We start from the raw sequence: 8,952 nt of genomic DNA, 5'->3' as shown, positions 1-8,952 counted from the left end.
TATTTAATAGACTACCAGTATATATTAAGTGACGGAAAATTTTAATATTCCCAGTCTAACGAGCGTCACGGGACATAGATTGGAAGCATTAGGCTCCATACGCCTATATGTGACAAAAGATAATATAATCTTTCCTACAAACTTCATAATATGCAAGAATTTCCCATATGAGGCCATAATCGGTGCTAATTTTTTGAAATCTAATAAAGTATTATTAGATATAGCGAACAACAGACTCGTGTATCCATACGATCCTATTCTCTAACGCGTGGAGGAAGGGGAAGCAACAGTGAATAGAATAAAGTCTTTTGTACCCCATTCCTCGTCCTGTAGGAGAAACTCAAGCAGCAAATTGATCGAGTCAATAAAAACAAAAATAGGGAGAATGTAGGAGTATAGGCAAACAGAAATAAAGAAAATAGCAGAATTATGGAACGAGATAATAAATCTCAGTGTTGTTCCCTTACAGCCAACCCCACAAGCGGAAGATTTGACAAAGCCAAGTGCCAATCTTAACTTAATAGAAAATGACTCCGAAGAAAAATATTATGGATTCTCGGTGCGTAAAACAAAAATTCCCCCAAAAACAATGCAAAGAGTTCAAATCTCTCAAATGGTCACCCCCGTAAATGACAATTCCGAAATTTGGTTTGCATCCCCGTGTAAATAAATTCCCAAAAATCCATTTTGTGAAGAAAAGATCATTTTATATGAGAAAGGAGAAGGTTTTATTTGGTTGACTAATACACATGAAAATGATACGATCACATTAAAAAAGGGAACGTGCCTTGTTGAAATACAAGTGATTTCTGAGCGCGAACTAAATGAATGGAAAAACTCCAAGGAAAGCTTAGTTAATAGCATTGGTGTTAGTAATCCAAAGAATAGGTACCCACTAAAAAGATCCCAATTTTTGAAAAAATTTAAATTAGACCATATCCAAGATACGCAACTAAAAGAAAAATTATGTGAATTACTCTGGAATTTTAGAGACATACTTTCCACATGTGAAGAAGACATTGGACTGATACCATTTTATGAACATTCTATTCAAACCACAGGGTTACCTGTAGCTAAACAACCCTATCGTATCCCTCATCCCTACAAAAATTGGTTAAAAAATAAAATCAGCGAATTAGAAAGAAACAATATTATACGCCCAAGTATAAGCCCGTATTCAGCCCCCGTTATACTAGTGCCAAAAAAGAACAAGGACCTTAGGCTTGTAGTAGACTATAGAGCTTTAAATAAGCAGGTAGTTAGCGACAAGTTTCCCCTGCCCCGAACCGATGAAATCCTAGACTCCATTTCAACGAGAAGCAAATCTTGTACGTATCATGACCTTACACACGGTTATCATCAAGTTAAGATAGCAGACAATGACGTCTATAAAACGGCGTTTTTGACGACAGAATGTGGCTCTTATGAGTATTTAAGAGTACCCTTTGGACAATGAAACTAAACAAATCAGACAATGAAACTAAACAAATGAATGCCATTCATTCCAGTAAACGAAAACATAAGAAGAATAAACCTAAAGTCCAAATAGAAGGAGACGAAGTCAATCATAGCCCCTTATCAATAGCTAACATTAAAAGAAACCAAGCCAAGGATGAAATGTGTTTGACTCTCACTAATTATTTTGTGAATTACGATAATCTCCCCGATAAGTTCAAAACCCTGAGAAGGGAAATAGACAATTTTTATTATGACTTGGACGAAGAAATCCTTTGCAGGATAATAACAGGTGAAACAAATAGAAATCAAACTTTAATAGTCCCAGTACTCCCCCAAAGCTTAATAATCCCTGTCTTTGAATATTTCCATTCCGATATAGGTGGACACTTAGGAATAACTAAAACCTTTCACAAGTTAAAACAATATATTTATGTACCGTAGGCGTTAACAAAACTTAAAGATTTCATAAGTACATGTGAGGCGTTTAATTTAAGGAAAAATCCCCAAACGTATCCTAATCCCCCGATGGGAAGAGTGCCAGTAGCAAGGTTTCCTGTCGATATCGTTTCATTCGATTTATATCCAACTAGCGGAGGATTACCTATTTCTAATAGAGGTCATACTTGCGTTCTTTCAGTTATAGACCATGTATCGGCTTCACTTTCGCCAAAGCATTGAAATATCAAGGCGCATATGCCACAAGTAAAGCGTTAGCAAAAATATTTTTAAAATTTTGCATCCCTAACAAGGTTATTAGGGATAACGGAACTAACTTCGTTTCTAAAGTAACAAGAGATTTAATGAGTTTTCTTAAAATAGACAAATTATTAACCTCTCTCTACCATCCCCAAGCTAATGGAAAAATTGAAAATAGGCACAAAATATTTTCCAATGTCTTGAGTATTTATACAAAAGACAATCGAAACGATTGGAATCAATATCTACCTTATCTAACCGATGTAATTAATACCGCATATTCAGAAACAACTAAAGAAAGTCAATTTTTTCTTTTGTTCAGACGCGATTTTAAAATACCTTATCAGAAAATTATAGAATCCAGGCAGTATTACAATAATACCGAGGACTATAAGCAAGACTTTATAAATAGAATGAGGAAAACCTATAAAATAGTTAGACAAGAATTAGAAAAATGTAAGATTAATCAAGAGCTAAAAAACGAGTCCAATGTCAAAGGGAACATAAATTTTAAGGTAGGCGACTGTGTCTATCTAAAAAATAAAGCAAAGGTCGACGGCAAAAAACTTTCCAATAATTATTCGGGACCTTATAGAACAATCAAAAATACAACAATGATTTTACTTTCAAAATGATAAATCCAGACAACGGAAGAACATACAAGGCACATGTTAGCCGTATAAAAGGAGCCAAGTACCCAGCCAGGTGGGCACCCAAACCCTCATCTACTGATTCATCAAATGCGGAAAATGAATTCCCCAAATCAAAACTACCAGAGTTAAAACCTTTCAACTTCAAACAAGATTATTTCGAGAATCATAGCGACGAGGAAAACTTTGAAGAATTTTTAGCCATGAGAAATTTAGTCGTCCCTAAAAGAAAATCCTTAATACCCATACCAATAAGAACACCAAAAGGTCCAAAAAGTTCATCATCAGAAAGCTCGGAAGAATTAGATTATACGCTGTCCCCAAAAACCCAATTTTTCCCTGATAGAATTTCAACCCCATGTCCCCCCAAAAGATTTCCAGAAGATATGGTATCCCCAGCAACCCCAATAGAGAGACCCCTATCATTACAGGATGAATTGAATAGAGCTATGGACACCCCGGGTGCAAAAATAAGGAAAACTCCACCCAGGGATAAAAAAAAGGAAATACAAAAAATTTGAGAGAAGTTATGGACATTATCAATTATCCTATAAAAACAAGGCAAAGTACCTTGCCTCGGACCCAGGAATACCCTGAAGATGAAAATCTAGGACAATACCATCACATAACGGTATCTAAAGTAAAGCCCAAGGAATCAGCCTCCTGGAAACAAACCATGTTACAAAAAATACCCCACCCCCCGGAGGATATGGCATTCAAACAATGGAGACACTCTCCACAGACGTTCGACTCTTCCCAGAGTTCCCAAGAATCCTTTAACTCCCCCGAGACAGGACTTCAGCCCGAGGAAATGGAAAACAAACCCTCTACCTCGGGAGGAGACGAAATATATGAAACGAGGGCAGGTGATACTCCTAAATCGCAAAGGACCACCCCGGAAAGCCCAAAGAATGAATCTTCAGAGACTAGCTCTACTGAATCCGACGATGAATCAGATCCTGACTACCCCCAAGATGCACAAAAACGAAAACCGGCTTCTGCCGAGGCCCATGCGAAAGCCGCAAAATTAAAAGGTAAAAAATTCCTACTAAAACAGTATAAGAAATTTGACCTGATCTCTACGGGAAAGTCAAAAAAGAATAAAACGCCAGAAGGCGAACAAAAAGTTACCACAAAGTCTGGCAGAGTAAGTAAGAAACCAGATAAATGTAAATACGTCTAGAGATTAAGTACCCCAAAAACTCATAAAATAATACTAGGACGAAATGAGCATCTTGAAAAAAACACCTTAAGACGAAGGTGTATGAATAAGACACTTAAATGAAAGTTACTCGTAAAAGGTCGAAGGAAGTTAATAGTTAATTTTTCCAGATAAACTGAATCCCGGCTTGATAAAAACCCTGAAGATAGAAGCAGGACAAGGATTGTTCAACCCCACCTCCAAAAAAAAAAGAATACCTAGTACCACCCCGTTACAAACGGAACGACTATGGACCAACTATTTCAGATACGATCGAAACTTCTAGACGCCTCGGCAAAATTGATAACAGAACCACTGAAAATCGAGAATATGATAGAAGCCACGCTTAAATCTCTTAGAGAAAATAAGGCTTCCAACAAAAAAATGAACAAAAAAATAAATGAGATCCTAGTAACTAAACAAATGGATAAATTAATTGAAACCGAGTTTATGGCAGTTAAGGAGCAGACCGCCAAAATCCAGAGTGAAATGGAATCAATAAGCGACGCCACGCTTGTTAAGGGATATAATTATCCCGACAAGGTCCTAAAATTACAAGTATTATATAATAAAATGCAAGAAATTGGTCAAAAAGTACAAGATTATAGAAACAGTACTGTTCTATCTGCAACAATAGCGGTGCAAGAAGCCCTGGCACCTGAACGAGTAAAGCTCCTAGACTTAAAACATAAATACGACCACTTAAAAGCACAGAAAGAAATAATTAAACTACAACAGGACACCTTAGAGAAACAATTGAAGGAAAACCAACTTGAAATTAACAGAGAACTGCAAAAACAAAGAGAATTCTGCTCAAACTTAGAGAAAATGGTGGCAACCCATTTCACAGTTGAAATTGACCTACCCCTTAATCCCCATTTGGAAAATATTCTTGCTAACAATTACGACGAAGGGCCATCGCATTCCTCGTATCTTGCAATCCCAAACCAAGCCCGGCATCATCATATAAAACCCCAAATGGAGTCTATTCAACAAAACCCCCCAACGGAAAATAATGTAACTATTAGGACCCAATACCCTAACATCCAAATAACTGACACAACTGGCCAAAATTCATCAGAGATCTCCTCGCCACAAGGAACGCTCAAAGCACAACCATCATCAGATGATACAGAAAACTAAGGAATATCCATAATGGGAATTAATTAAACTCAAGGAGGAGGTAATAATTCTTTTCTCGTTTAAATGCAAAAAAAAAAAAAATTTTTTTTTTACAAGTTTAATACAGTAAAGTGCGTAGGCAAGGATGTAGCAAACGCCTAATAAATCTAGCGAAAACTTGTTAAACTAGAGTACCTATATTTCTGCTGACCAGAATATAGTATTTCCCAAATTATGAAAAAAAAGTATATTAGAAATTTACTTTTAATCTTAATGGAGTATTCAAATGCCGATTCGAGGAGACTTTCGGTGTATCGAGCTTCAGAAGGCTTGATACTATTTGTATTTTGATGTTTGATAAACTGAGAGTTCCTTTAGGATCAATCGTACCTCTTCTGAAATTAATTTTATGGGATATCTTATTCAAAAAAATGACATGCCAATGACATAATCAAACACTGAGTTCCACAAAGTCCTAACTGTGTCTTATGGTGAGGGTTTGCCGTAACCATGATGAGGATTTACCTTCATCATAAGACATATTTGATATCTTTGACAGTAAGGCATTTAAAGTCTTGATTACACGTTTAGACAATAGGTCAAAATATAACCCTATTCAAGAAATATTTTATTATTATTACGAGCACCACAGCAAAACACATAAAACGCAGTATTAGTTACCTAAATATTTAATAACGGCTTCTTGCAGTAAAAAAAAAAAGGAGCGGAAGTAGCCAACCTCACTCAAAATTTATAAAATACTCGACAACCTAAAAATACTTATTCGACAAAGGAATTATGTACAAGTTTTTATCCCATTAATTATAACCAATGTTGATGTTAGCAGGTAGAAACAATTTCCGTCAGCCTAATAACAGAATCGGGTTTGAATAATCTTTCAAATTCGTTCATATAGGCCTGCTAAAAGAAAAAAAATTTTGTCGCCAATTATTTGAGTCGACACATGAACTCAAGAACTTGGCAAAAACTCCTTAATAGAAATTAAATTGAAGTAAAATTACATCTTTTCCTTGGCGAGTTAGATGGATCAGTAATCTGTAGGCAAGATACGTGATGTTTATGAAAATATTAAATTATCAAAAAAATCATCCTTATTAGTAAAATAAAAAGAAAATTAAAAACAGCCAATGGGAACTGAAGGCATTCTTTTGACGTTCAAAATAAACTTAATTATTTTAGGACTACTGCAAATCACCAAGCGAGACAAAAATCTCCTTTCACGATTTTTACCAAATTGATATCACTTTCTAAGAGTTATAAGTTGCCTATGCAGTTAATGCGACGCTATGTAAAATGCTAATTCGTAGCAACCTATTCTCACAGTGAAATTCAAAAAAGTGCTTTCGTGCAAATTGTAACCAAAAGTATTCTTTCAAATAAAAATCAGCAAAAAAAGCCCCTACAAAAGGCATTAAACGTCTCTCATAAATTAAATGGAAAAAATAACGTCGTGGCTTCTCTAAGAGAATCATACTATTTGCCTCAAATGTCAAATGACCCCATGTAAAGCGGTGATACGATAATAATCCAAAGCCCGTAAGTTCCAAACGCAGTTGAAGTCACAAAGATTTACGACAGTTTAGTCGGATCGCCCAAGCATATTGTTCTCGAAGTAAAACACTTTCCCTTTTCCATTGCTTATAATAAGAATAATTAACCCGTATACCGTTGGGTAATCTAAACTACCTGGATACCTATAATGAACGATCCTTTCGCCTGAAAAACTAAAGATCATAAGAATAAATAACTTACCATGCTAAAGTGTACATTAAATACCAAATAATAAATAACGCCAACTTCAGCAATAAGATAAAAATTATCCCGGTAAAAATGATGAGATTAAAAAATCTCTTTTGGTCTCAAATATTGATATCTTCCCTATATTTTTGTTTATATATTGATATTGGATCATATTCTGATCATAAGTTGGTGTGAATTATCCAAAATACAAAAATACTTATCCAAAATACATGAAATAATATGCTAGTCGGTTTCGGAACCTAAATAAGTAAAAGGAATAATTGCTAAAGAATCAAAAAAAAAGAGATCAATAGCCCTGAATGTAAAAATAAACCAAAATTGTAGAATTTAAAATACTAACCTTTGCATGTAAGTTTCAACCTATAGAAATGTGATGTAAACCTTAATGGGGGATAAGTCAATGGAAGTAAACAAACCTCGAGGACAATGTAATTCTTAAGTTATAAAAATAAGCCCCACAAATGTAGAACATAGGAAAACCTAAAAAAGAAAAGTTTTTATGGCCTAGCCTATTGACCCATTTGTTTAGTTGAATTTCTTTTGTGGCATAGTTGGGTGCTAATTAAAATATCTTTAAGCCAAGTTTGACAAAACCATAAATAAAATTATTTTGATATTCTGTCCCCGTAATATAGCAATTAATCACGTATCATCCGTGTAGATTAAACAATCTTGAAAGACAAAATTATGAACCTTCCATAAGTCAAAAATACAGGGAAATAGCTATTAAAGTTCTAAAACATCGTATCTGGAAGTCACAAGTAAGACAGAACTAATGCAAAAAAAAGGGGAACAAATATTGATTAGTTTGTGATGGCAAATTATAGAGAAAATATTTTCGCTGACAAAGATTGTTGCACCATAGATTAAAAATTGTAACTAACGATTAGCTAACTGACACATTAGTTTTACCATAGTTAGCAAAAACATCAGAGCGCGTACAGCCGCTAGACAATGAGCAAAATTATCTTAAAAAAAAACCTTAACAACTGCAGCAGTAAATTCAACCAAAATCATCTTAAAACGAATCAAGCGTACGAGAATGAACCGCGCAATCAAAGTATAAGAAGAATAACCTGTAACAATAAGAATAACAAAATAAAACTCTTTCCTAAGCCAGACAATTCCTTAACTGTCGTGAGGTTTTGTAATTTAATTTAATAATTACAAACCTGTAAAGCCAATGCAAAATTCGTCTCGGATAAAATTATTCACTTACAGTCCAGCAATCAGTCGTATGTTATATATATATATAATGCAAGAAGTTTACTAAAATAGCTTACCAACAGGGGTAAAAGAATAAAGCAAATCATTGAAATCCTAAAATATGGTATCTCGTAGATAAAAGAATTAGGCATAATATTTAGAATGATACCAATGTGTATAACTAGACTAGTGTCTCTTTAATAATAGCAAATATTGTTCTGCTTCAACAGTCAGACAATAACTAATAGACCTTGAAGAGGAGGGCCCAATAAAAATTAATGCAACAAGCAAAACCCCTTTCATTAAGAGAGAACTTTTGAAATTAATCTACGCCATAATACATGTAGAAATAAGGCTGCGGTTTTTAGCCTAGTTCTCGAAAAATTGCAAAAAAATAGCGTAATCCAATTTCTATAGGTTCTCGCAAAAGACGCAAATCCCGCAAAATTATCGTAATTCACAAACGCTCATATAAGGAGAAAGACAGTATTTAATAATTCTCACTAACCTTATAAACTGGTCCAACCTAAGATTCTTGCTATACTTTATACTCCAAATAAGAAATGTAACATAAACATAATAAAGGCATATTATTCACGAAAGTCAAGCTTTGAGAAATGCATGTTATTTAAGAATTCAAAAAATATGTGTTCACCGAGGCAAATACAGATTTGAACTAAAATCAATAAAATAAAGGCGAACATTTATATGAAGTATAAAATGAGTCAAAGATAATTTTTAATCTAGTAAAACGAAAGTCGAAGCCATAAATTTTGTGAATAGGTAAACATAGTCTTAGTCCCGTAAAGTAGTAACAACGACCCAAAGTTCAAATTT

General features: G+C 34.4%; 1 pseudogene; it reads left to right on the top strand.

Moving 5' to 3' along the window:
• The first annotated feature begins 2,785 nt into the window (after positions 1–2,785).
• Positions 2,786–3,987, top strand: LOC148953231 (uncharacterized; annotated as a pseudogene).
• Positions 3,988–8,952: the final 4,965 nt, after the last annotated feature.

Source organism: Artemia sp. Qi Xiang Cuo, chromosome 4 (assembly GCF_049724085.1).
Source record: "Artemia sp. Qi Xiang Cuo chromosome 4, ASM4972408v1, whole genome shotgun sequence".
Taxonomy (NCBI): Eukaryota; Metazoa; Arthropoda; class Branchiopoda; order Anostraca; family Artemiidae; genus Artemia; species Artemia sp. Qi Xiang Cuo.
This window is presented reverse-complemented; position numbering and strand designations above follow the sequence as displayed.